The sequence below is a fragment of the Hemitrygon akajei genome, chromosome 4 (assembly GCF_048418815.1).
Source record: "Hemitrygon akajei chromosome 4, sHemAka1.3, whole genome shotgun sequence".
Lineage (NCBI taxonomy): Eukaryota > Metazoa > Chordata > Chondrichthyes > Myliobatiformes > Dasyatidae > Hemitrygon > Hemitrygon akajei.
The window spans coordinates 42,954,877-42,979,142 of record NC_133127.1 but is presented as its reverse complement, the minus strand read 5'-3'; the positions used below and the strand labels follow the sequence as shown (position 1 = coordinate 42,979,142).

At 39.1% G+C, this 24,266-nt stretch overlaps 1 protein-coding gene and 1 long non-coding RNA gene across 3 annotated transcripts in view; one reads left to right on the top strand and one right to left on the bottom strand.

Annotated features, from left to right (window-relative positions):
- The window catches only part of grid2 (glutamate receptor, ionotropic, delta 2), a 1,108,967-nt gene that overhangs the window by 300,851 nt on the left and 783,850 nt on the right, over positions 1 to 24,266 (top strand). The gene's annotated exons all lie outside the window — the stretch shown is intronic.
- Positions 10,562 to 17,386, bottom strand: LOC140726283 (uncharacterized). The gene is made up of 3 exons (XR_012098601.1): positions 17,229 to 17,386; positions 13,283 to 13,406; positions 10,562 to 10,801 (listed from the first exon to the last, which is right to left on the bottom strand). It is a non-coding gene; the product is annotated as an uncharacterized lncRNA (long non-coding RNA).

The following is a 24,266-nucleotide window of genomic DNA, read 5'->3' as shown; positions in this document are numbered from 1 at the left end:
TATTTATACAGTTAGGTCATCAGATCTCCAGATCTTCTCCATTTTTTCTCTTCACAATTTTATCACTTATCTTAACGTCATTAACAGGTTTAGCTATTGTTCTTTGTTTTCATTGAATATACTTGATAAAAAGCTGAAGCCTCTTTACTAATATGTGGCACACCACTTGTGTCTTGTCAAACAAGAAAGATTTATTCATGGAAACTCAAGAGACTGCAGATGCTGGAATCTGGAGCAACAAAAAATCTGCTGGTGGAAATTAGGGGTCAAGTAGCTTCCGTAAGAGTAAAGGGATCTTTAAAGTTTGGGGTTGAAACCCTACATTAAGACTCGTGCATATACCTACTTGCTGTTTCCAATTTTCCCTCAATGTTACCTCCTCCACCATGATCTTTTATCTTATGCAATTAGATTTGATGCAGCACCTTATCAAATGATTTTAGAAATCTTTGTACAGTACAAACATAAGTTTCCCTTTATCCATAGCACATGTTACTTCTTGAAAGAACACCAATAACTTGATCAAACATGATTTCATTTTCACAAAACCATGTTGACTTAGCTTGATTATGTTGAAGTTTTATCAGTATTTTGTCAGAACATCTTTAATTTTAGTTCCTAACATTTTCCCTGAGATGTTAGGAGTTAATATTCAGTTGAGCTCATCCATTTTTGTCTGCATTCCCCTTAATAATTTAATAGGGTTTTGAGAAGTAACTACAATACATTATACTGTATGTATGTAGATTGAACAGGACTTAAGAAAAAGTCTCTTATTCTCTTTGCCTAGTATATGGTGGTGATCAGGAGCTTATTGTAAATGTTATGAAGGCTCCTGACATTTGAAAACTTGATTTTGCGTAATCTATAATTATCTATAATAGTACTGAGAGATGAGAAGAAAGATTAATCTGTAAAAATCTTCAGGGGCATGGACACCATTGGATAAATATCTCAGCCTATGTTATGCATTTCTCTGATCAAGAGTCACATAATTAAGCATTGGTTTAGCTGTAAGCTCATTGTAAACATTCAAGATCCTTCAGACGTTGGACCTGCACACTGTCGAGATGGATCGATGTTGATCTGTACTAAAGTCCATTTACCTGCTATGCCTCTATGAACTTTAACATCTTTTCTTGACAAAAGCTATCAATTCCAAATGACTTCCAGCTTTGATAGTGTTTTTGAAGAAAGTGACTTATTTCTGTGTGAACACATATTCATCATTTGTATTCTCCACTATTGTGGTATATGAGCCAAACCACCTTTCATAGAGCTACTGAAATTACTCCTTGAAGATGTCCTGGATGCTGGGGAGGTTAATGCCCATGATAGACAACTTTCTGCAGCAAATTGTGATCCATGCAGTACCCCTTGCCCCCCTCTACAGCAATGCAGCCTCTTAGAGTGCTCTCCACTGTACACCTGTGAAAATTTGCGAATGTCTTTGGTGACATGCCAACTCTCCTCAAACTCCTATTGAAATATAGCAGCTGCTGTGCATTCTTTGTAACTGCATCGATATGTTGGGCCCAGAACAGATCTTCAGAGATGTTGGCACCCAGGAACTTGAAACTGTCCATCCTTTCCACTTCTGATTCCTCTATGAGGACTGTTGTATGTTCCCTCGTCTTACCCTTTCTGAAGTCCACAATCAATTATTTGGTCTTACTGACATTATGTGCCAGGTTGTTGCTGCAACACCACTCAACTGGCTAATAGATCTCGCTCCTGTCTACTTCCTCATCAGCATCTGAAATTCTGCCAACAATAGTTGTGTTGTCAGCAAATTTATAGATGCCATTTGAGCTGAGCCTTGCCACTCAGTCACGGGTGTAGAGAGAATAATGCATCCTTGAAGTGAACCAGTGCTGACTCTAAGCAAGGTGGAGACGTTATTGCTCATCAGCACAGACTGCTGTCTTGTGGTGAAGAAGTCAAGGATCCAGTGCAGACGGAGGTACAGAGGTCCAGATTTTGGGGCTTTTTGATCAGACCTGTAGGAATGATTGTATTAAGTGCTGAGCTGTAGTCACTAAAAAGCAGCTAACATACCTATTAGTATTGTCCAGGTGATTCAAGGCTGCATGAAGAGTCAAAGAGATTGTGTCTGCTGTAGACCAATTGTGGTGATAGGCAAATTGCAGTGAGTCCAGGTCCTTGCTTTGGTCGGAGTTGATTCTAGCTGCAACTAACCTCTCAAAGCACTTCATCTCCGTAGGTATGTGTGCTACTGGACGATAGTCTTTTAGGCAGCTCATGCTGCTATTCTTGGGCAATGGTATGATTGGTGCTGTTTTGAAGTATAAAGGAACTAGAATGCAGAATAAAGTATTGCAGATACAGAGAAAGAGCAGTGTATAGTTGTGAATAATTTATGTTTATTTGTTTCTTTGGGAATGCTGTTGATATAATGCTTTCTGCCTGTGAGTAAGTCTTACATTGCACCTGTGCATACATATATTAGTGTAATGACAATAAACTTAACTTTGACTTTGTGTCTCCATTTAGAGTGAAGCTCTGCAGTTTATGGCTTCTGAAAGAGAACAACTTGCTTTTTAAATTGTCAGTTGGGCTTTTCACTCCATCTCCCTTTCAAGCATGGAATTCCAGACTCTTTTACTCTCTGGGTTAAACTTCATTTCCTCAGTTCCCTACCACTAAATACCTTAATTCTATTCTGACTGGCAAATTTACTATTTACTTTCAGAAAACAATCGGTGGAAGGAACAATGGCTTAAGGAGCTTCTGTGGTGGGGGGGAAGGTCTCAACAATTCCTTCCCCCTACCCACTGCTCCCCAAACAATGGATGCTGCTGAGTTTGACCAGCAGATTGCTTGTTGCCCCAGACTCCACGATCTAAAGTCTCTTCTGCATCCATTTCATTGTTCACTTTAACCTACTCTGCTTAATCCTTGACATGGAAAAGGGCCTGTTTCTGTTGCTTACAACTCCTTGTCTTTAAATCTGACCTCTTATAATTTTATTGCAGCACAGTTGTTCTGTTCCTACCCCTTAGTCTCCTGTTCACAAGGCTAAAGAGATTCGGCATGTCCCTGACCTTCACCTGCTTTTATAGATGCACCACAGAAAGCATCCTGCCCCGATGCATCTGGACAGCTTCTGTGCTTGAGAACCCAAGAAACTGCAAAGAGTTTAGACATGTTGTGGCTCAGCACATCATAGAAACAAAACTTTCCCTCCATGAACTCCATCTATACTTATCACTATCTTGATAAAGCAGCCAACATAATTAAAGATTCTACCCACCTCAGCCATTCTTTCTTCTCCATCCTGTCATTAGGCAGAAGGTACAAAAGCCTGGAAACACATACCAGCAAGCTCAAGGACAGCTTCTGTTCCGCTGTTGTAAGATTATTAAACTCCATTGCAATAACAAGGGTGCTTAACCTCACAACGTACCTTGTTATGGCCTTACACCTTATTATCTTCCTGCAATGTAAATGTAACACTTCACTTTGCATTCTATTATTGTTTTCCCTGCTACAAACTCTATGCACTGATGTGATGAAATGATCTATTGGGATGGCATACAATACAATGTTTTTCTTCTTACCTGGGTAAATGTGACAACAATAAAACTATTGTAACAATTTAATGTTCTTCTATCACTGCAATTTACAATCCTAACAGCATCTTAGAAAGTTTCCTTGCACTGCCTCAAGACAACTGCTTTGTTCCACAAGTTTTGCTTCAGAGAAAAATGCTCTGTCCATCTGTGCTATAAAGTAGCTGTAAATCAGCACATGTAGGATCAAAACACTGAAGTTTGGGCTACGTATACAAATGTTGCAACCAAGGTCCAGCAATGCTCAATGGGGTGAATGTGCTAAGTCAGAAATGTGCATAGTGAGTCCTTTCAAAGGTGGGTGGCGGAGATGCATTGTTGAAGAATTTGGTGGATGGGACACAAGTAGGATGATTATTGACTAGAGGAGGACAAAACTGGAGGTCCATGAGCCAGTCCTCACCAGGGGTTCAGAGGTAGAGAAGGGCAGCAAATTTAATTTCCTCAGCATTATCATTTCATAGGATCTGTACTACTAGATCCAGCACATTCATTAAGTGTCATTACGAAGAAAGCATGGCAGTGTCTCAAGTTTCTTAGAAGTTTGTAAAGATTCGGCATGTCATCCAAAACTTCTATAGATGTATGGTGAAATGTATACTGACTTGTTGCATCATAGTCTGGTATGGAAACACCAATACCCACGAATGGAAAGGCCTACAAAAGTAGTGGATACAGCCCAGTCAATCCTGGGTAAAGCACTCCCCACCATTGAGCACATCTACAAGGAGTGATGTCACAGGAAAGCAGCATCCATCATCAAGGACTCCCACCATTCAGGCCATGCTCTCTTCTCACTGCTGCCATCAGGAAGGAGGAACAGGAGCCTCAAGGCCCATACTACTAGGTTCAGGAACAGTTATTACCCCTCAACAATCAAGGCTTGTGGAGAACTTTACTCAGCTTCACTCACCCGAACACTGAACCGTTCCTACAATTTTTGGACTCATTTTCAAGGACACTTCATTTCTTTTCTTGATATTTGTTACTTATTTATTATTATTGTTATTACATTCTTTTTCTGTGTGCATTGTTTGCTGTATTTTGCATATTTGCTGTTTGTCCATTTTGTTTTGTATGGTTTTTCAATGATTCCATTGTGTTTCTTTGTATTTAATGTGAATTGCACATAAGAATGAAATTCTCTGGGTAATATATGGTGACATATATGTACTTTGATAATAAATTTACTTTGAACTTTGAGGTTTGCTGATGATCAAAGATCCTGATACTGATAATGGGAATGGGAGGGAGGGAGAGAGAGAGAGAGAGAGAGAGAAAGGGAAGGGTGGAGGACTTCTAAACCAAATGTTGGATCTGTGAGCTACATAATTGTAAAGATAATGACAACTATCTGAGGAATGAATTAATATTGGAAAAGATATAGGTAATAGATGAAAGAGATTTATTGTAGGGATCAAGGCCGAGGTTACAGAGAAGTTGAAGAATGCTTGAGTTATAGTGACAAGGACAGTAAGGTGCTTCTTGAAAGTGAACAATAGAATTTAACAAAGAAAAGCTAAGTAGAGAACAAAGAGGGTAATATTATGGAAATACTAACAGCGATCTTTGAGAATAAGTACTCGTGAGTTATAAGTCATGATCCAATGTTATATGGGTAAACACATCCTTCAGCTCAGCAGAGATAAATAACCAGCTGTTAGTTTGGAAATACAGGGTGAGAATGCAGCAAAACACAAGCAAGTCATAATCTTTTTCAGAGGCTGTTTGCATTCGGTCAGCTAGGAACAATGGAGTAAACACACTGACAGTTACATTCAGCCAATGGCACCCTGACATTGCTGTTAGTACTTCCATCTTCTCATCAATGGTTAAAGAAAAATCTCACTTGAGGCATTTGTGTTACTGTGTGAGCAAGTGTTGCTTACTGATCTACACCTCTCCACAACACATTGTGTCATTAAGCTATGTAGGTGTCCATATTTATTGTCAAGCTTAAGTGAAAATCTGGAAGCCAGAAGATAAGAGGAAAGCATAAAGCTCTTATCTATTGTCAAGTTTTCTCTCATTGCCATTGGTTGCTTGTTTGAATTTGATCAATAAGCTAACCCTTTGGGCAGTCTTAGTGAGAAGATTCTGGATTTGTGTCCATCACCAAACGCTTGGATTTGCCCTACCTCAGATGAGAAATTTGTCTGCTCTGTCAGGTAAGTGTAAAGCATCCAACCTGTAGAGGAGCAGAAAGGAGATTTTTTCCTAACATCCTGAGTAAAATGCATCTCAGTCAAAATCAATGATGTATCATGTACCTGATTGTTGTTTGTGGAACTTTGCTGTGTAAGAAAAAATTGGTTGCTGGCTTAAGAGAAGACAGTATTTCTAGATAACCTCATTTGCATTCTGAGATTATAAAAGGTTTCACATTAAATCAGGAGCAAATTATTTCATCTGCTAGAAATCTGAAACAAAATGCTAGAAATACACAATAGGTCAGGCATCATCTGAAGGAAGAGAACTAGAGTTAAAATTTGTGTCAGTGACCTTTGTGATGAAATAATATTGATCTGAAACATTAACTTACAAATATGAAGTTCATATTGCCCTTTCAGTGGAACCATGGATAATTTTATCTTGGTCTACAATCCCCTTTTTTGCATCCTTCTCATACCCCTTGATTTTTTTGTAATCCAAAACCCATTATGTTTCAGAGAATATGTTCATTGATTCAGCCCAATAGCTCTCTAGGTTGAAAGTTCCAAAGATTAAGGACCTGTTTGAGAGAATAAATTCATCTAATCTCACTCTTAAATAGTGACTCCAATTGACTCCATCTTGAGTCTTTAGTCTAGAATTTCACAACAGGTGGTTCTGCAATAGATTTTGATTTTTAAAAAAAACATTGTTTTTTGAACTTCGCATGATGTACAATGCTAGTGCTCACAGTAGTGCAATGCAACTGAGCAGCCCCGTTAGCAATCTCATTAGAGGTCTCTCAGCCCAGTATTTGATTGAGTCCATTCTCAGTTCTTGACACAAGATAGGGGAGGCTATTCAATATTAGTGTGCACTGCATTGCGCGGAGGGGAGGATAGTAGACTGATGATGAGCATGAAATGCATTTTCCAAGCATTGAATGGACTCGCTGCAGTCTGATCATGCACTCAAGATTAGAGATTTACCGGCCTCTCCTGGACAAGTTCTGGATTTCTGTGAAAGAAGAGTGTCTTGCTGTTCATAGGAAAGCAATGAAAATTTTGCTACACTTTTCAACTTCTTACATGTTTGAACAAGTTTTTTCTTGTTTAAGAAACATCAAGAGCAAGGACAGAAATTGTCTCATTTCACCCAGAATTGAGTATTTGTGCAGTAAAAAATAAGCATGGTAGGCCTGTATTTGAGCCTGATCATGTCACTTTGTAAGAAAATGTTTTTTTTCAAAGTTTTGTGTAAAATTGTATCTTAGGCTCTATTTTTATTCACATTGCTTTGACTTACGGTTTTTAGTAACTTTACTGTTCAACATTGTCAATAAATTTTCATGTTGTAAATAGTATTAATTAAAATCAATTTAAAACCTATATTTAAATTAAATTGACTAAGCCTACCTTCAGAAAAATTAAATCCCATTTTGGCTTAAGCCAGTTATTGAACAGAAATTTATTATGTTTGCCTTATGAGTTTTTAAAAATTTATGAAAGGGAAAAGAAGAGATTAATTTCAAGAAAGGTAAGCTAATCTTAAATAACTACTTTCTTCAAGAAAAGTTGGCTGAAAATTCATTCTCTATTCAAAAGAGCATTGACAATTATTTTTGGATTATTATATCTACAACTTACTGATCATGCTAACGTACCATGAGCTGTAGATATAATAATATTTCTGCAGGGATCCCTGAGACCTGAAAATTATTTAAAGTGTTCCTCCAGGGCAAAAAAGTTTTGAGAAAGGCTGCCCTAGTCCCTTGTCCTGCCACAGTTTACTAACCCAGTGCTTCAACAGTTCCTTCCACACCACACCTTGACCCCACCTACAGGTGATACTCTGCCCACTGTGTTCCTTCGGTGGTTTGGATTTTTACTATAGCCCCTTGTTTTCAATTCACCTGTCAGGAAGCGCATCACTCAGAATCTTCAAATTTTAAATAAGGCTACCTCACATCATTCTGGAGCATTGGTCCAAACTACCTGTACTCAGCCACTCCTTCATTCCAGCAATGTGTGCTTGGTGGTGGGGACCCACTGGAGATTACCTTTATTCTCTGCCTTTTATCGCCCAGCCAATATTGAATCAAGTTCACCAACATACCTCAGATCACTAGTGCAATAAGAAATGTAACACACACACACACACTGATAAGTTTGTGTCCTAAGGTAGAGGGAGATGAGTTATTAACTTCAAACTTTCTGCATAATCACTCAAAGAGTTGACCTGCATGAGCATGTAACGAGAGCTGTATAACTCATCTCCTTCTATCTTAGGTCATGAACTTATCAATCACCCATTTGTGGACACTTTTTGGAGGCCCAAGATAGGCATGCTCCACAACTGCTGGACTAAGTGTGTAAATGTAGGAGGGGACTATGTTGCAAAATAAATGTGCTAGGTTTTCTAAAATTGACTCCTTTCTACCTCAGGCCACAAATTTATATATATATATATATATATATATATATATATATATATATATATATATATATATATATATATATATATATATATGTGTGTGTGTGTGTGTGTGTGTGTGTGTGTGTGTGTGTGTGTGTGTGTGTGTGTGTGTGTGTGTGTGTATATAAAGCAGTGCTGAAAGGAAGACAAAATACTGACGTACCATTAATGGATTTATTGTTCATTCAGAAGTTTGAATTCAAGGAATGACAGATAACTTCCTATTATCCTCACCAGTATTTCCTCTCTCAACATCAGTGGATCATATTATCTAGTTATTATTTGTGGAACACAAAAATGGCATTTACTATACAGGAATAACTCCATTTCAAAAGGATTTCATAGGTTGTGAAGTATTTTGGGATATTGTGGAAGATGCTATGTAAATGTTCTCAGTTGGGACAAGGTAAAGTTTAGAAGGGTTATGTATTCATTTCCAATGATCAGGCAAGAACGTACCAACTGTTTTGGCTAATATGCAGAAAGTACTCTGCAGTTGTTACTATCTGTGAGTTTTACCATTTCATTGGTACTCAAGGCAAACATTTATTCTCAATCTTTGTTTTGCAGTCCTCTGAATGTAGCCAAGTCCTGTGTTGTCTATTTATTTTTGAATCTTGCTCTCTGGTTGGTCTTTGAACTTGACCTCTTGAAATGAGCTGATTCTCTTGCACTGTTTCATAGTAGATGGGATCACAACCAGAGGAAAGCCCTTTGAAATACATTGTGTATTTATGTTATTTTGAGTATTTACATTATTGTAACTTAAAGAGGGGTACTCTTGTGTTTTTATAGTGCTGTTCAAAATCTAGTAGCTAAGAGGATTTTATTGTAAATTAGACATAGATACTTCTGATGTCTGATCTGATCAATGCAGGAAACATAGCAGCACATTTGTACAAAACCAGCAGCCATAAACCAGTATGTTTTTTATAATGTGGTAGAATTATTAACCAGGACTCTGCTGTTAACTGCAAGATCTTCCTCTATGCTGTGAGATTTTTTTCTCCCATGAGACAATATGAGACCTCAGATTAATGTCTCTTTCAAAAGGCAAGTGCATCACCTACATTTATGCACATGTGTCACCACAGTGGGACTTCCTCCCACAACCTTCAAAGTTGAGTCTCACAGTTGTAATAAAACACCCTTTCATTAAAGTAGACAGGATCTTTGCCAAACAACTCCATTTTATATTCCTCTGGGTTTTAAATTCTCTCATTTCCTTTCCAGTGGTTGTTAGCTCCAAGTGCTTGTTTTGTGAAGATTCTGCAAAGCCTTTGAGTGTCTTATACTTATTTGCATGTCTATTAAACAATGTCTGTTTATGACTGCTAACAAATTACTTGAAACAAATCCGTTACTTTCAACATAATCCGCTACATGGAAGAGAGGCGACTGGAAACTTGGCCCTGCTTACATGTCTTAATGTGCAATAGAGTTGTAATTGCATTTCTTACGTTTGTTTGTTGACTTACCTATATTGCCCCATATTTCTCTGCATCTCTCCTATCCATTTAAATGCTGAAATGCCTTTGAAACATTGTAATTGTACCTATTTCTTTCACCTTCTCTGGAACAAAGAACATACACAGAACAAGGCTCACAATGTTGTGACAAACCAAGTAAATTAGTAATCAAATGGCCAACAAAACTAATCCCCTCTGCCTACACAATGTCCATATCCTTTTATTTTTCTCACATTCATGCACCTGTCTAAATATCTCTTAAAATTCTCTAGTGTATCTGCCTCTACCACTGGGACCAACCACTCAGTGTAAAAAAGGCTTCCCCCTCACATGTCCTGTAAAATTCCCCCACTCTCACCTCTGGCAATAGATATTTCAATCCTCGGAAAAAGATACTGTTTGTCTATTCAGTCTACTCTATCTATGCCTCTCATAATCTTATAAACCTCTATCAGATCTTCCCTCATCCTCCGCCACTCTAGAAAAAGACTACTCAAATTTGTTCAAACACTTATAATTTATTGCTTCTAATCTGGGCATCATGCTGTTAAACCTCTTCTGCACCCTCTCCGAATCTTCTAAATCTTGGCATTCTTCCGATGATGGGACAACCGGAATTGTATGCAATACTCAGGATTGGCCTAACTGGAGTTTTATAAAGCTGCAACATAACTTACACACTTTTGTACTCAATGCCTCGACTGATAAAGACAAGCATTCCATATGCTCTCTTAGCCACCTTATCAACCTGTGAACTTTGCTCTTAACAGTGTATTGTCTATTTACATTTGACATACCAAGGTGCAACACTTCACATTTGTTTGGGTTAAACTCCATTTGCCATTTCTCTGCTCATACCTGCATTTGATCTATACCCTGATGTATTTTCTGCCAGTCCACAATGTTATGTTGCTTCTGTTTAAACATACTGTGGGTTAACAGTAAAGAATCATATTCTGGAAGAATTAGAGAACTTTTATTTATCGTAATAAACAAACACGTCTTAACCCAGCTACGTGCTGGAACGTTCTGGCAATCCCGCGCGTGCTCAGTGCTCTGTCCAATCATGTACTGGCACATTATTTGCACGTGATGTCACCACATCTTCTTTTCCTTAAAAAGAAAAACAATTTACAATGTTAATCAAAGCAAATACTTGATTCAACAAGTCTCTATCAGTCTCTCTGTGGGTTTATGAACACGAGCAGACTTCTTAAATGGTACACACAGATCTTGTGTTTTGTTAATATTTACATGTTTTGTCTCGTCTGCATCCGTTAACTGAATCTCTGAAGTAGGCTCTTTCTTGAAGTCTTTGCGATTTCTTCTTACCACTGCCCTTTCCTCTGTTTGGACCATGTATGATCTGGGTTGTACTTCTTCAAGTACTGTAGCTTTTAATTCCTTCCACTTCCATTTGTAATGAAATACAAATCTTCTTCATCTAATTCATTCATTAACTGTGTAATCTCTTTTTAATGCTGAGACTTCATCATTTCAATAAAACTTATCAATTCCATTACTTGTGCTTTCACTTCTTCCTTATACTGTGTCCACTGTGAGCGTTCTTGCTCTAGATGGTGATTAGTCTGAATCTCATATTCTGTCAGTGTCTCTTTCATTATTGCTTGCATTGAAGCAACTCCCTCCTCCCACTGCTTTTTCACATCATCGATTGCCTCCTGTTTCATTGTCACAGACACTGCAGCTACAGCTTTTATATTTTCCATGTCAGCAATTTCATAAAGCAGATCTATATAAAATTCTTCACGTTCATCTTCAATCACAGCATTTACTTGTTCCATTTTATTTTCCTTCTTTCTACTTCTACAACATGCGAAAAATGATTAATCTTACCGCAGTTGTAGCAAATTTTGCCATATGCGAAACACTGATTTGGACAATGTTCCTGCGCACAGCGATCACATGACTTTTTTCTTTTGAATGCTGTCTTGCTCTCTGTCAGTTTTGTTGGCATATTATTATATTTCTTGATATATTTTTGTTTTTTTTAACAGCATTTACATTGTAGTTTTTGACAAAAAGCTCTTCAGCCTTTTGCAAAGCACCAAAGCTTTTTCAAAATTATGCCTTACTAAAATCCACATAGGCAACATCTACAACTCTACCTTCATCATTTACCCTCATCATCTTAACAAAAGACTCAATCAAGTTTGTAAAACACAACTTGCTCTGCAGAAAGCCATTTTGGTTTTCCTTAATTAGGCTATGGTTTTTCAAATGCTCTTAACTCCTATCCCTAACAATTCTCTCCAGCAACTTCCCTACCACTGACATAAGACTCTCTGATTTATAGATTCCAAGATTGTCCTTGGTTCTCTTCTTGAATAATTTTGAGGGATTCAGCTGTGAGTCTGAATAAATACACCACAGTTGTCACCAATTTTATCAAGATCTGTGAAGATGAGTGTGTGCCTTTGAGAACATATTGAACATACCCTCACCAAAAGCCATAGATTAACCTAGGGATTCATTGACTGCTGAGAGCTAGGTATGTGGCATTCAGTACCAGTGATCCAGAAGTACATAAGAAGTTCAGATATAGCCTACAGAAGGCTATTTTAAGGGCAAAAAACAATCCTGATTGAGGTTAGAGGTGGAATCAGATTCATGTTAGCTCTGACAGAGTTTGCAGACCATTATCTTCAACTAAGCAAAACCTGACATCATGAATGGCTGAGGTATTTTACTCCAAGATAACCTCAACACCTCTTGTGCAAACTTTGAAAGAGAACAGTAAAACTCCAACTGTGTGAATCCCTGTGGTGACAGCGTGATTTCTGTTTCTGAGGCTGACGTCCACAAGGATGAATGCTCAGATGGCAGAGGCTCCCACCCACTTCAAAAGGGTCACCATCATGCCAGTGCCCAAGAAGAGCAGGGTGAGTTCCCTCAATGTCTATCACCCAGTGGTACTCACATCAACCGTGATGAGGTGCTTTAAGAGGTTGGTCATAGTTAGAGACAACTCCTACCTGACCAAGGAACTGGACCTGCTGCAATTTGCCTATTGTCACAATAGGTCTACAGTGGATGCAATCTCACTGGCTCTCCACTTGGCCTTGGATCATCTGAACCATAGCAATACCTATATCAGACCGTTGTTTATTGATTACAGCTCGGCATTGAACACAATCATACCCTCAGTTCTAATCAACCAGCTCGAAAACATGAGCCTCTGTACCTCCCTCTACAACTGAATCTCTGGGAGGCAATTCACCATCGTAGCATCTCTTTCACGGCCACAGGATCTCCTGTCCATCTCCCTAACTATTGAGTCTCTTACTGTTATTGTTCTGCTTGAACTTACCCTTCTCTCCTGAGCCTCAGAACTGGCCAGAGTGTTATTGGCCTGGTTGCTGCTGCTTTGTTCTGATAGGTCATTCCCTCAGTACTATACAATGGAGTATACTTGTTACTGAGGGGAATGGCCACATGGGAACCCTGCACTGACTGATTACTCCCCTTCCTTCTCCTGGTGATCAGCCATCTACTCTCTGTGTGTGACCACCTCAGAAAAAGTTTCATCTTTCAGGTTTCAGCCTCCCGGTTGGTCTGGAGTGCGTCTTTTACCTTGTCAGTCAGGAGTTGAAGTCCTGCAGATGTAATCATCAAGAAGATGGTTAGATACCCTGAAATTCCTCATCTCACAAGAGGAGCATTCCACTGCCTTAATCATCCTTCTGCCGACACTGAACTAAGAAAGAATTTACAGACAAAAAAAAGCTTACTTGCTGTTACCAGTGCCTTCTCTCTGAAACCTTTGAGTTTCACACTTGCACTCTGAAAGCTCATTACATATAACCACCATTCTTAGTGTGAAAAAGTTGTACCTCTGATATCCTTTAATTTTTTTTTCCCTGTCTCACCTTAAACTTATGCCTTTTCATTTTAGGTTTCCCTATCTGGGGTAAAAAAAAAAAGACTGTGTGCATTCAACATCTCTCTGTCCCTCAAGTTTTTATCCATTTATATAAGGTCACCCCTTAGCCTTCTATGCACCAGGTGCTAAAAAAAAAGATTCTCCTGTCTCTCCTAGTAACTCAAGCCCTCCAGTCCAAGTAATATTCTCATGAATCTTTTCTGCACCATTTCCAGGTTAATGACACCTTCCTATCGCTCTGTGACCAGAATTGCACGGAATACTCCAAATGAGCTTCAGTGCTTCTTATCATTCTCCTTGGATTTGATTGGTACTGCCTCATTTTTTGCCACTCCATTCTGACAGTCTCCTCTTAAGTTCTCATGCAAGCATCACTTTATAGCTTTGCTGTGTAATCATATTTCTGTGAGATTTTTGGATAAATAACACAATAACTGAACATGTGCATACAACCAAGTAATGTTTGCCAATTCCAACAATACAGTTAGTTTGAAACAATACTTGGAGGTTTAAAAAAAAATCAACTTTACTTCTACATAAATGACAGATGAAAAGTAACAGGAACACTATTATCGTGTACAAAGTGTGAGCATATTTCTGAATTAAGAATCCCAAATTGAGCAATGTACTCAAACAATTACACCATGCACAGTTGAGTACATGATTCTCAACTCCCAGGTCTTAGCACATTACTGTCATTCCATGCACTGACCCAAACTCCTCCTAATTATGGCTCAGGTCTACATTTCATCGAGGTGCATTTAAGCTGAGCAATATAGATAATGCAGCACAATAAGAAGTTTATGGTAAAAATTGCACTTGTGTCATTCACAAAGTCAGTGCTGTCCATTAGAAGGAAAAATTCATAAAGAAATGGATAAAAGACCCCAATATCAAAATGCTTCAAGATTGCCTGATTGTTTCAGTCGTGATTATCCTTTGCTGTTTGCCTTGTTTCCCCTGGCAGGGTAGTGAAAAACAGGAGGGCATAATTTTGCAGTGAGGGGGAAGAGTTTTATGTGCAAATGGGTGACATAGATATGGTGGGATGACGTGAGTGTGTTGCGGTGCTGTGCATCTCCATGATTCTGTGATGGCTCTGTCCACGAAGAAATAATTGGGCTTATGGGATTTCACCAAGCACATTGACGCCCAGGTCTCACATATCTTGGGATGCTCCTTCACAGATCAATGTCACATCCCCTTTCTGTTCTGACAAACCCAAGTAGCTTCATTGCCCTATTGGGAATGGTGAGACTGGGCATGAAATGGAAGGACCCTCATTCAACTGCTACCAACCTCCTGAGCTATATGCATGCACAATCGTTGTCTGCAGTGATATTTGTGGAACTTGTCAGTGCGGAAACTTACAATAGTACTGAAGGGAAACTAAAGGTCACTTTGAAGAGAAAGTGACTAGCAGTGAAGAACTTTGGGATCAGACACTGGAATCTGAAGCAAAAATAAAAGTGACAACAGGAACCAAGTGGGTCAGGCAACATTTGTGGAGGGAAATGGACAGCTGACCTTTTGTGCCAGGACCTTTCATATGGACACTTGGAAAGTTGTTGTTTCATAAGCAAGTGTTTTTTTTTTCTTCACTCTTCTAATTGGTTGGCTTGATTCATGCTGAAGTGTGGCCTGGGAGGGGTAGATGTGAGCCAGTCTGTTCAGAAGCATGTGTTGGATCAATCTTCATCTGGCATCTCATCCACAGCCATTCCGACATGATTGACTTTATGCTGGCATCGCCTGATGGAGTCCTTGAAGCACGCAATCCTTCACACGCTGTCAACATGTTGATCCATGTGGTGGAGGACTTGGACAGTATAAGATATTTTGAAAAATAGAAATTCTGTTTGTTGGTACACAAGGAATTCTGGCTTGGCGATTAGGAGCCTGACACCATTGGGAAAATAAATTAAGCCAACCATTTTTTTTTTCTTGGCAGCTTTCTTGAGGAGAATATGGCTTTACATTTTGTATCCCCCATTGCATGAGATGTGCTAATTACACTGGACAACAAAGATATTTGTTCCTGAATAATCTTGTGTGTACGTTAAGCATTTTGGGCTGCTGATCAGAAAATCGCCATGACATTACCCCATCATCCACCCTTTTTAAAAAATTGCCTGTATTTGTTATTTCAATTCATAATTCAAGTCAGATGCCAAGATTAAGGAAGGCATTTCTATTGATCCACAAATTAAACAGGTCATCAATGTTAATCAATTAGAAGAATTTCCAGGGGGACCAGAGGAAATCGCAAGGAAGGCATTCAAGGATGTTGTTGAATATTTTCTTGGCAACTACAGGACACCAAACTACATGCAGCTGGTTGACAACATGCTTCAAGCATACAAAACCATGAAGTGTGATGTGTTACCGAAGATTCATTTCCTGCATTCCCATTTAGACTTCTTCCCTGCAAATCTTGGTGCTGTCAGTGGCAAGCATGGTGAAAGGTTTCACTAGGACATTGTGGTCATGGAGAAATGGTATCAGGGCAACTGGATTCTATCAACGCTGGCTGATTATTGTTGGACACTTAAGTGAGAAGCCTCAGACACTAAGTACAAATAAAAATCATCAACAAAATGTTTTGAGCTCAGTTGTATGATTGCAAAGTGTCAGCACTGTTATGCGATGAAACGTGTTATAGTCAATAAAAGTTAATTTCTCGTTTCTCAAAATTCCTACATGATTCAGGTCATCTGAAATTATGTTTGTGTTCAACTTCAAGTGGTCTATCAAAAACAAAAAATTTCTGATGAAGCAACACTTTCAAAAAAAATTGTTGTCCAGTGTACTGAAGGAGAGAATTATATTTACAATGTCACCATGTTAAAGTTATAGGAAATCCTTTGACCATAAAGTCATTTGCTATTATGATACACAATCTGACAACAAAACAAGAAAATGTAGAAACAACAATATCATTAAGCTAGAAAGAATGCAAAAGGGATTTACAAGCATGTTTCCAGGATTCGAAGATCCGAGTTTTCTGGAAAAATTTGGCAAGCTTGGTCTATATTCCATGCAATGTAGGAGACTGAGGGGTGACTTTATAAAGGTTTATAAAATCATAAGGGGAAAAGGTAGTGTGCATGCACCAGCCTATTCCTGGGAAAAGGGAAGCAAAAACTAAAGAACATAGGTTCATAGTGAGAGGGGAAATATTTAAAAGGGACCTGAAGGGCAAGGGGAAGCAGGTAAAATAACAACATTTGAAAGGCATTTGGATTAGTGCATGGATTGAAAAGATATAGAGGCTTATGAGCCAAATGCAGGTAAATGGAAGATACACTGGAGAGCATGGTTAAATTGTGAGAAGGGCCTGTTTCTATTACTAAATAACTCTCTAAAAACTACTGTTCTTCAGAGCACGTTGATTATATAAATAGCCCAGTCTGCAAAACTGGCAGAAGCACAATTAGAATGGTGCTTCCTGGAGTTCAGGCAGTAGTATAGCATGGAAATATGCCCTTCACCCACTGATTCAGTAATAAACATTCATTTACACCAATCCCACACTAATCTCATTTTATTCTTCCCACATTCTTATCAACTGCTTCTAAACCGTATCACTCACCCAAAATCTACGGGCAGTTTACAATGACTAATTGACTTACTGACCTGAATGCCTTTGAGACACGGGAGCAAATCGATGTGGTCACAGTAAGAACATGCAAGTTCTACACAGATAAGCCTGACAACAAGATCAAACTCAGATGGCTGGACATATGCAACAGCAGCAGTACTAGCAATACCAGTGTGCAAGCCTTGCAGTGTGAACATGGAATATTAAAGTGAAAGTCAGGAAGAGATGAAGTAAAACAACAGTGTAAGGTTTTAAAAGTCAAAGTTTCATCACATGAGGTCTGCTTTCACAGAAGATCAATATGAAGAGAGCCTGAAGCTAATGATTTATAAAATGAATTAATGGACTGTCACCTGCTTATATGGTGAATAGAGTTGGGATGTTCCATCTAATAACTTTTTATCATTTCCTTTGGTGAAGATATGGAACACAACAAACTTAATATTGGAAAAATACACAGTCAGCATTTCAAGCTGAAACCCTTCAGAGGAAGAACCAGCTTGAGATGATGGGCAGCCAAAGAGATAAGGTGAGAGAGGGAAAAGGGTATGGGAAATGGTGAGGGGGTTGGGATGGGGGGGTGATGGTGGGGGGGCATTACTGGAAGTTTGCAAAATCGATGTTTATACTATGAGGTTTGAGGCTACTCAAATGGAATATGAGGTGTTCCTCTAACCTAAGTATGGCCTCATCATGGCAGTGAAGGAGGCCATGGATGGACATATCGGAATGGGAATGAGAGGTGGAATTAAAATGTGTGGCCACTGGGAGATTCTGCTTGTTCTGGTGGATGAAGCATAGATGCTCAGTGAAGTAGTCTCCCAGTCTACACCGGAAGCAATGAACACAGTAAATGACCTCAACCGACTTACAGATGAAGTGTCACCTCATGAGGAAGGATTGTTTTGGGCCCTAAATGGTAGTGAGGGAGCAGGTGTAGGGACAAGTGCAGCACTTGTTTCGCTTCCTGGCACTTATTCTTGCAAGAGAAACCTCCTCCCTCATTACCATTTATTTCACCTTTGAGTCTGTTGGGTTCATACTCTGTGCCTGGTGCTCCTGGTATGGCCTCCTGTATACAGGTGACACCTGATGTAGATTGGGAGACTGCTTTGCCAAGCAGCTACGCTCCGTCTGCCAGAACAAGTGGCTACCCAGTGGCCATCATTTGAATTCCACTTCCCTTTCCCATCCCGATATGTCCATCCATTGCCTTCTCCGTTGATGTGATGAAGCCACACTTAGGTTGGAGGAACAACACCTTATATTCCATTTGGATAGCCTCCAACCTGATGGCATGAACATGGATTTCTCAAACTTCCAGTAATACCACCATCCGTTCCCCCCACCACTACCGACTTCACCATTTCCCACCCCCCTTTCCCTCTTTCACCTTATCTCCTTACCCGCCTATCCCTTCCCCACTTTTCTTTCTTCCCTGGCTTTCTGTCTCTTTCACGAATCAACTTCCCATGTCTATACTTAATCATTTCCCCTCCAGATCTCACCTATCACCTGGTGTTTCTCTCTCCCCTCCTTTCACCTTTTACATCAGCATTTTTTCTCTAGTCCTGTTGAAGGGTCTTGGCCTGTACTTTTTTCCACAGGTGCTGCCTGGCCTGCTGAGTTCCTCCTGCATTTTGTGTGTGTTGCTCAGATTTCCAGCATCTGCATATTTTCTCTTGTTTGAAACTTTATAATGGTCTACTTGTGCTTCATGTCTTTTTCAGTTTACGGGCCAGATTCAAAATGCTGTTGACCTCAGAGAATGGAGAATCCAGATCCAATCCAAATTTCAGACTAACAAGCAGAATCTGGTCACGGAGCTAACTGCCATCCTTTAGGGTGGGAGCATATTTGTATGAAGCTCAGATAGCATAAGAACAAACAGAAACCTTGGACAAATGCTTGCTACTGAGAATAATATAATATGGATGGAGAAGCATTAAGATTTTAATATTTATGATTCTGTAAAGCATTCACTTTTGGTTTTGGTTTTGCAGGTGATAGACTTCCGTCTACAGTATAGGTTTCAACCACTTCTGTTTTGCTTTTTTTTTAATCCCTGATGCTGAATTGTGGGCTCATTAAAGTCAAGATATCCTTTCTTTAAAACATCTTACCATAATTTTCTCCCTTTAAATAATTCACAACCTGCTCAAATTAGCAGGCAGCTTGAAGTCATTCACAGCCTGAATCAGTGGAAATTTGTCAGTACTATCAAACAGCTTTCTTTCCATGGTAACTTGAAATGACAAGAAATAGGAGTTGGGTGAAAAGGTTAAGCAGACTATTGGCATACATGCATCCTCATGGAGACACACCCCCTGCCCCATTGCATGATCTGTGGTCAGGCCCCAAGACCCAATAGGCAGAAGCAACACTGGAAATGGACAGATGGTTCAATGAACTGCTAGTAGTGAGATTTTGGTACATAAATATGGTTTTATGAAATTCATAATATGAACATGAATTTAAGTTTCTGTGTGGTATGTCTCCATTATTCTCTATGACTGTGAATGGGTGGGGCTGTCTATAAAAATACAGGAGCACTTTAAATTATGCATGACTCATGACTTTGAGCATGTTGTAATCCTTGTTTTATTCAGAGTTAAAAACAAACGTTGAAGATTTTTACGTTTGATCCAAATGGGCACAGTGAAATACAAATGCAAATAACACTTCCTGAGTGTGATTCACACATTTAAACATATACACAAGTTTGTTTTCTCTGTCTAAACCCTTTGAAAAGTCACCATCTTGTTAAAGTTGGCTTCTGTGGCTTAAAAAACAGAAATGAAGTAAGCTATCCATCATCTTACAGATGAAAATACAACATTCAATCAATTACTCTGTTACAGTGATGTTGGTTCAGTAATATTTTAATATTACAGCAGTGAACATAGTTTGAAGGGATGTTATTGGGTTTAAAGCAACTCAGGGTGCTATATGAATCTAGTTCCTTTATAATAAATTATTGTTGACTTCGGCAGAGGAATTGAGTAGAAAATAGCATAGCTTTATGGTGAAGCATATTTTATCTTCAGTGTGATCTTCTGCATTAGTTACTTGTTTAACAAGCTGTTATTGTGATTACAATCTTGATAACTTCCATTATTATCATACCCAGGACTACATGATGGTGGTGAATGAAATATCTCTAACAACATCTACTTTAACAAGTAATTAATTGGTTGCTTGCCAGTTAAGTATGTTCTGTAAATATATTGAATATACATCTAGAATCCATGTTAACTGTTTAAAAACCTAGTTATCAGTGTTTACAAGAAAGATATATACTTTATTGATCCCAAAGGAAATTAGTGTCACAGCAGCACTACAAGTGCACAGTGCACATATATTAGAAGAGAAGTAAGAAAGAATAAAAAAGTTACCTTAAAGATAAGAAATACAAGATTTATAAGTCAAAGATTACAAGATTTTCAAGATCTCTAGTTTCACATTGATAAGATGGTAGTGCAAGAATTCCCATAATATTATACAGTAATCGGTGCATATTAACACCGTCCAAATAAGAAATGATGTGTCCGTGATAGCAGGGTGTGGCAAACAGAGCTCTGGTAAACAGTCCTACAGGAGGGATCATCTCTTCCCTGGCCATAGGTTCACTCGCTGTAGAGCCTCATGGCCGAGGGTAAGAATGGCCTCACATAACACTCTTGTCTTAATCTATAACTGAAAGTGCTCCTCTGTTCAGCCAAGGTGGCATGCAGAGGGTGAGAAATTTTGACCAGAATGGCCAGGATTTTCCAGAGGTTCCTTTGTCCTACCACAGCCTCCGGTATGTCCATTTTGACTCCTATAACAGAGCCAGCCATTCTAATAAGATTATTGAGCCTGTTGGCATCACCCATGTTGATGCCATTGCCCCAGCACACCACCGCATAGAAGACTTCTGATGAAAACAGACAGGAAGAAAATGTGAAGGAGAGACCTGCAAACTCTAAAGAACCTCATTCTCCGCAGGAAGTAGAGGTGACTCTAGTCTTCCTTGTCCATGGCCTCTTGTGTTGGTGGTCTACTCAAGTCTGTCATCAGGTGCACCCCCAGATACTTGTAGATCCTCATCACATCTATGTCCTCACCATCAATAGTAACAGGGAGCAATGCAGGTTTAGTCTTCCTAAAGACCATCACCATCTCCCCTGTCTCACTGATGTTGAGCTGCAGATGATTCAACTTGCACCATTTGACAAAGTCCTCCCCCAGGGCCCTATATTCATCCTCCTGTCTGCCCTTTATACACCCAACTATTGCTGAGTCTGCAGATGACATAACTCGGTGTTGTATCTGAAGTCAGAAGTATACAGGGTAAACAGAAGGGGAGCCAATATAGTTCCCATGTGGAGCCCCAGTGCTGCTTATTGTCATTTCTGACACTCAGCTCTGAAACTGCACAGATTGTCGTCTGTCAGTCCAGTACTCCATTATCCAGGATACTGTGGAAGTGCCAATCTGCTTTGAATGGAACTTTTCCCCAAGCAATGAGGGCTGTATGGTATCGAAGGCACTTGAGAAATCAAAAACAGTGTAGTCCTGGTTATCTAAATGGGAGAAGGCTCTGTTCAACAGGTAGATGACAACACTGTTAACTCCAGTGTGCTCCTGGTACAAGATTACATTTTAAAGATAACTTCTAAATATCAGTTATTGGTGAGGCCATTCTTAGGATATTGTGTATAGTTTTAGTCACTCCGTTTTAGGAAAGACTAAACTAGAAAAAGTGCAGAAAGGTTTATCAGAAATTTTCCTGGACTTGGGGGCCTGAAGTATAAAGTTGCATAGAGCAGGACTTTATTCCCTGGAATGGAGGAAATTGTGTGATGACCTGGTAGAGGTTTATAAGGTCATAGATATGTGAAAGCATGTTATTTTTATTTTATTTATTTTATATTTTGAGATACAGCATAGTAACAGGCAATTCTGGTCCAATAAGCCAACAGCATCCAATTAAGCTCAATTAACCTATTCACGCATACATCATTAGAATATAGGAAGAAACCAAAGCACCCAGCTGAAATCCATGTGGTCATTGGAGAAAATGTAAACTCCTTACAGATCGAGTTGAACCCAGGTTGCTGAGGACATCTGAGGTAACATTTTCATGTAAAGGATGATACATATTTTGAATGAGCAGTTGGGAAAAAGTGTTTGAGGCAGGGACATTAGCAAAGTTTAAAAGCCATCTAGATAAGTACATGGGTTGGAAAGATTTAGAGGGCAATGACTCAACCCCAGGCAAATGGGATTAACTCACCTGGTAATGCATTTTGAGGGGATGAGATGGGCCACAGGACCTGTTTCCACACTGTATTACTCTATGACTGTATGAGGTAAATAGGGTGCTGAGATATGGTCAGTGGAAAACCAAACTGGACAATTATGCTGTCAGATGAAAATGTAACCCTTGTGCCTTCTAGTCTTCTGTGAGAGGATTGCGAATTATTACAACTAAAAAAAAATGAAAGATTTTGATAGTAATTAAACATAATAAGACTATTTCAATCACAGAAAGAGGCCATTCAGCCTAATGTGTCTATGCTGGCTCCCAGTGGAGCCACTCTGCCAGTCCCACTGGCCTGCATTTTTGCCATAAACCTGCTATTACTTTCTTTGCATGCATTCAATTTCCTTTTAAAGACATTGATTTGTTCTGTCTCCACTACTTGCACTGGCTCTCAGTTCCAATAACTCTGAGTAATGCAGGGATTTTCTCACACGTGCCCACCTTACATAACATAGAATGGTATAGTACAGCAATCGGCCCTTCAGCCCACCAGGTTGCTGCTGACTGGAATGTAATCTAACAATTCACACTTGCCTACATGTGGTCTGTTCCTTGTTTGTCAATGTAGCTATAATCAATGCCCTTAACTGTTGCTATTGTATCTGTTTCTACTTTCTCCACTAACAGCAGATCCTATATAGCTACCACTCTGTGTAAAAAAAAAAAAAAAAAAAAAAAAAAAAAAAAAAAAAAAAAAAATCTGTTTTATAAATCTCTTTTAAATTTTCCTTATCATAAATTAAAAGCTACATCCAGTAATGTTTGACATTTCCACCCTGGGAAAAGGACTGTTACTACCTACCCTGTTTATGCTTCTCTTAATATCATGTATTTAGATCAGGTTACTTCCCAAACTCAAACATAGAGAAAATAATTCAACATTTCTGATTCGATTTGTAGCCCAAATTTTTAAATGTTTGTACCCTGGTATGACAGCGCCCCTGCTTCCTCAGGAGTCTGCGGAGATTCGGCATGGGATCGTGGCACTCAAAGCAGTTCGGAAGGGACAGGATATATACATCCCAAACAGGAAGAGGTATTCTAAAGGAAAGATGACACAACCATGGCTAATAAGGCCAATCAAAACCAATATAAAAGCCAAAGAGAGGACAAAGATTAGTGGGAAGTTAAAGGATTGGGAAGCTTTTAAAAACCAAAAGAAGGCAACTAAAAAAGTGATTAAGAAGGTAAAGGTGGAAAACAAAAGTAGGCGAGGCAATTATATTAAAGAGGATATTAAAAGTTTCTTCAGATACATAAGGTGTAAAAGAGAGCTGAGAGTGGATGTTGGACTGCTGGAAAATGATGTTGGAGAGAGCATAAAGGGGACAATAAAATAGCAGACAGACTGAATAAGTACTTTTTATCAGTCTTCATTGTGGAAGACACTAGCAGCATAGTGGTAGTTCCAGGTGTCAGGGGGCATGAAGTGAGTGAAGTTACCACAACTAGAAAGAAGTATCTTGTGAAACTGAAAGGTCTGAAGGTAGGTAAGTCACCGGGACCAGATGGTGTACACCCCAAGTTTTGAAAGTGGTGGCTGAGTAGATCATGGAGACATTAGTAATGATCTTTCAACAATAACAATATTCTGGAATGGTTCTGGAAGATGGGAATATTACAAATATCACTCCACTCTTCAAGAAGGGAGAGAGGCGGAAGAAAGGAAACTATAGGCCAGTTAGCCTGATCTCAGTGGTTGGGAAGGTGTTGGAGTCAATTATTAAGGATGAAGTCTCAGGGTACTTAGAAGCACATGATAAAA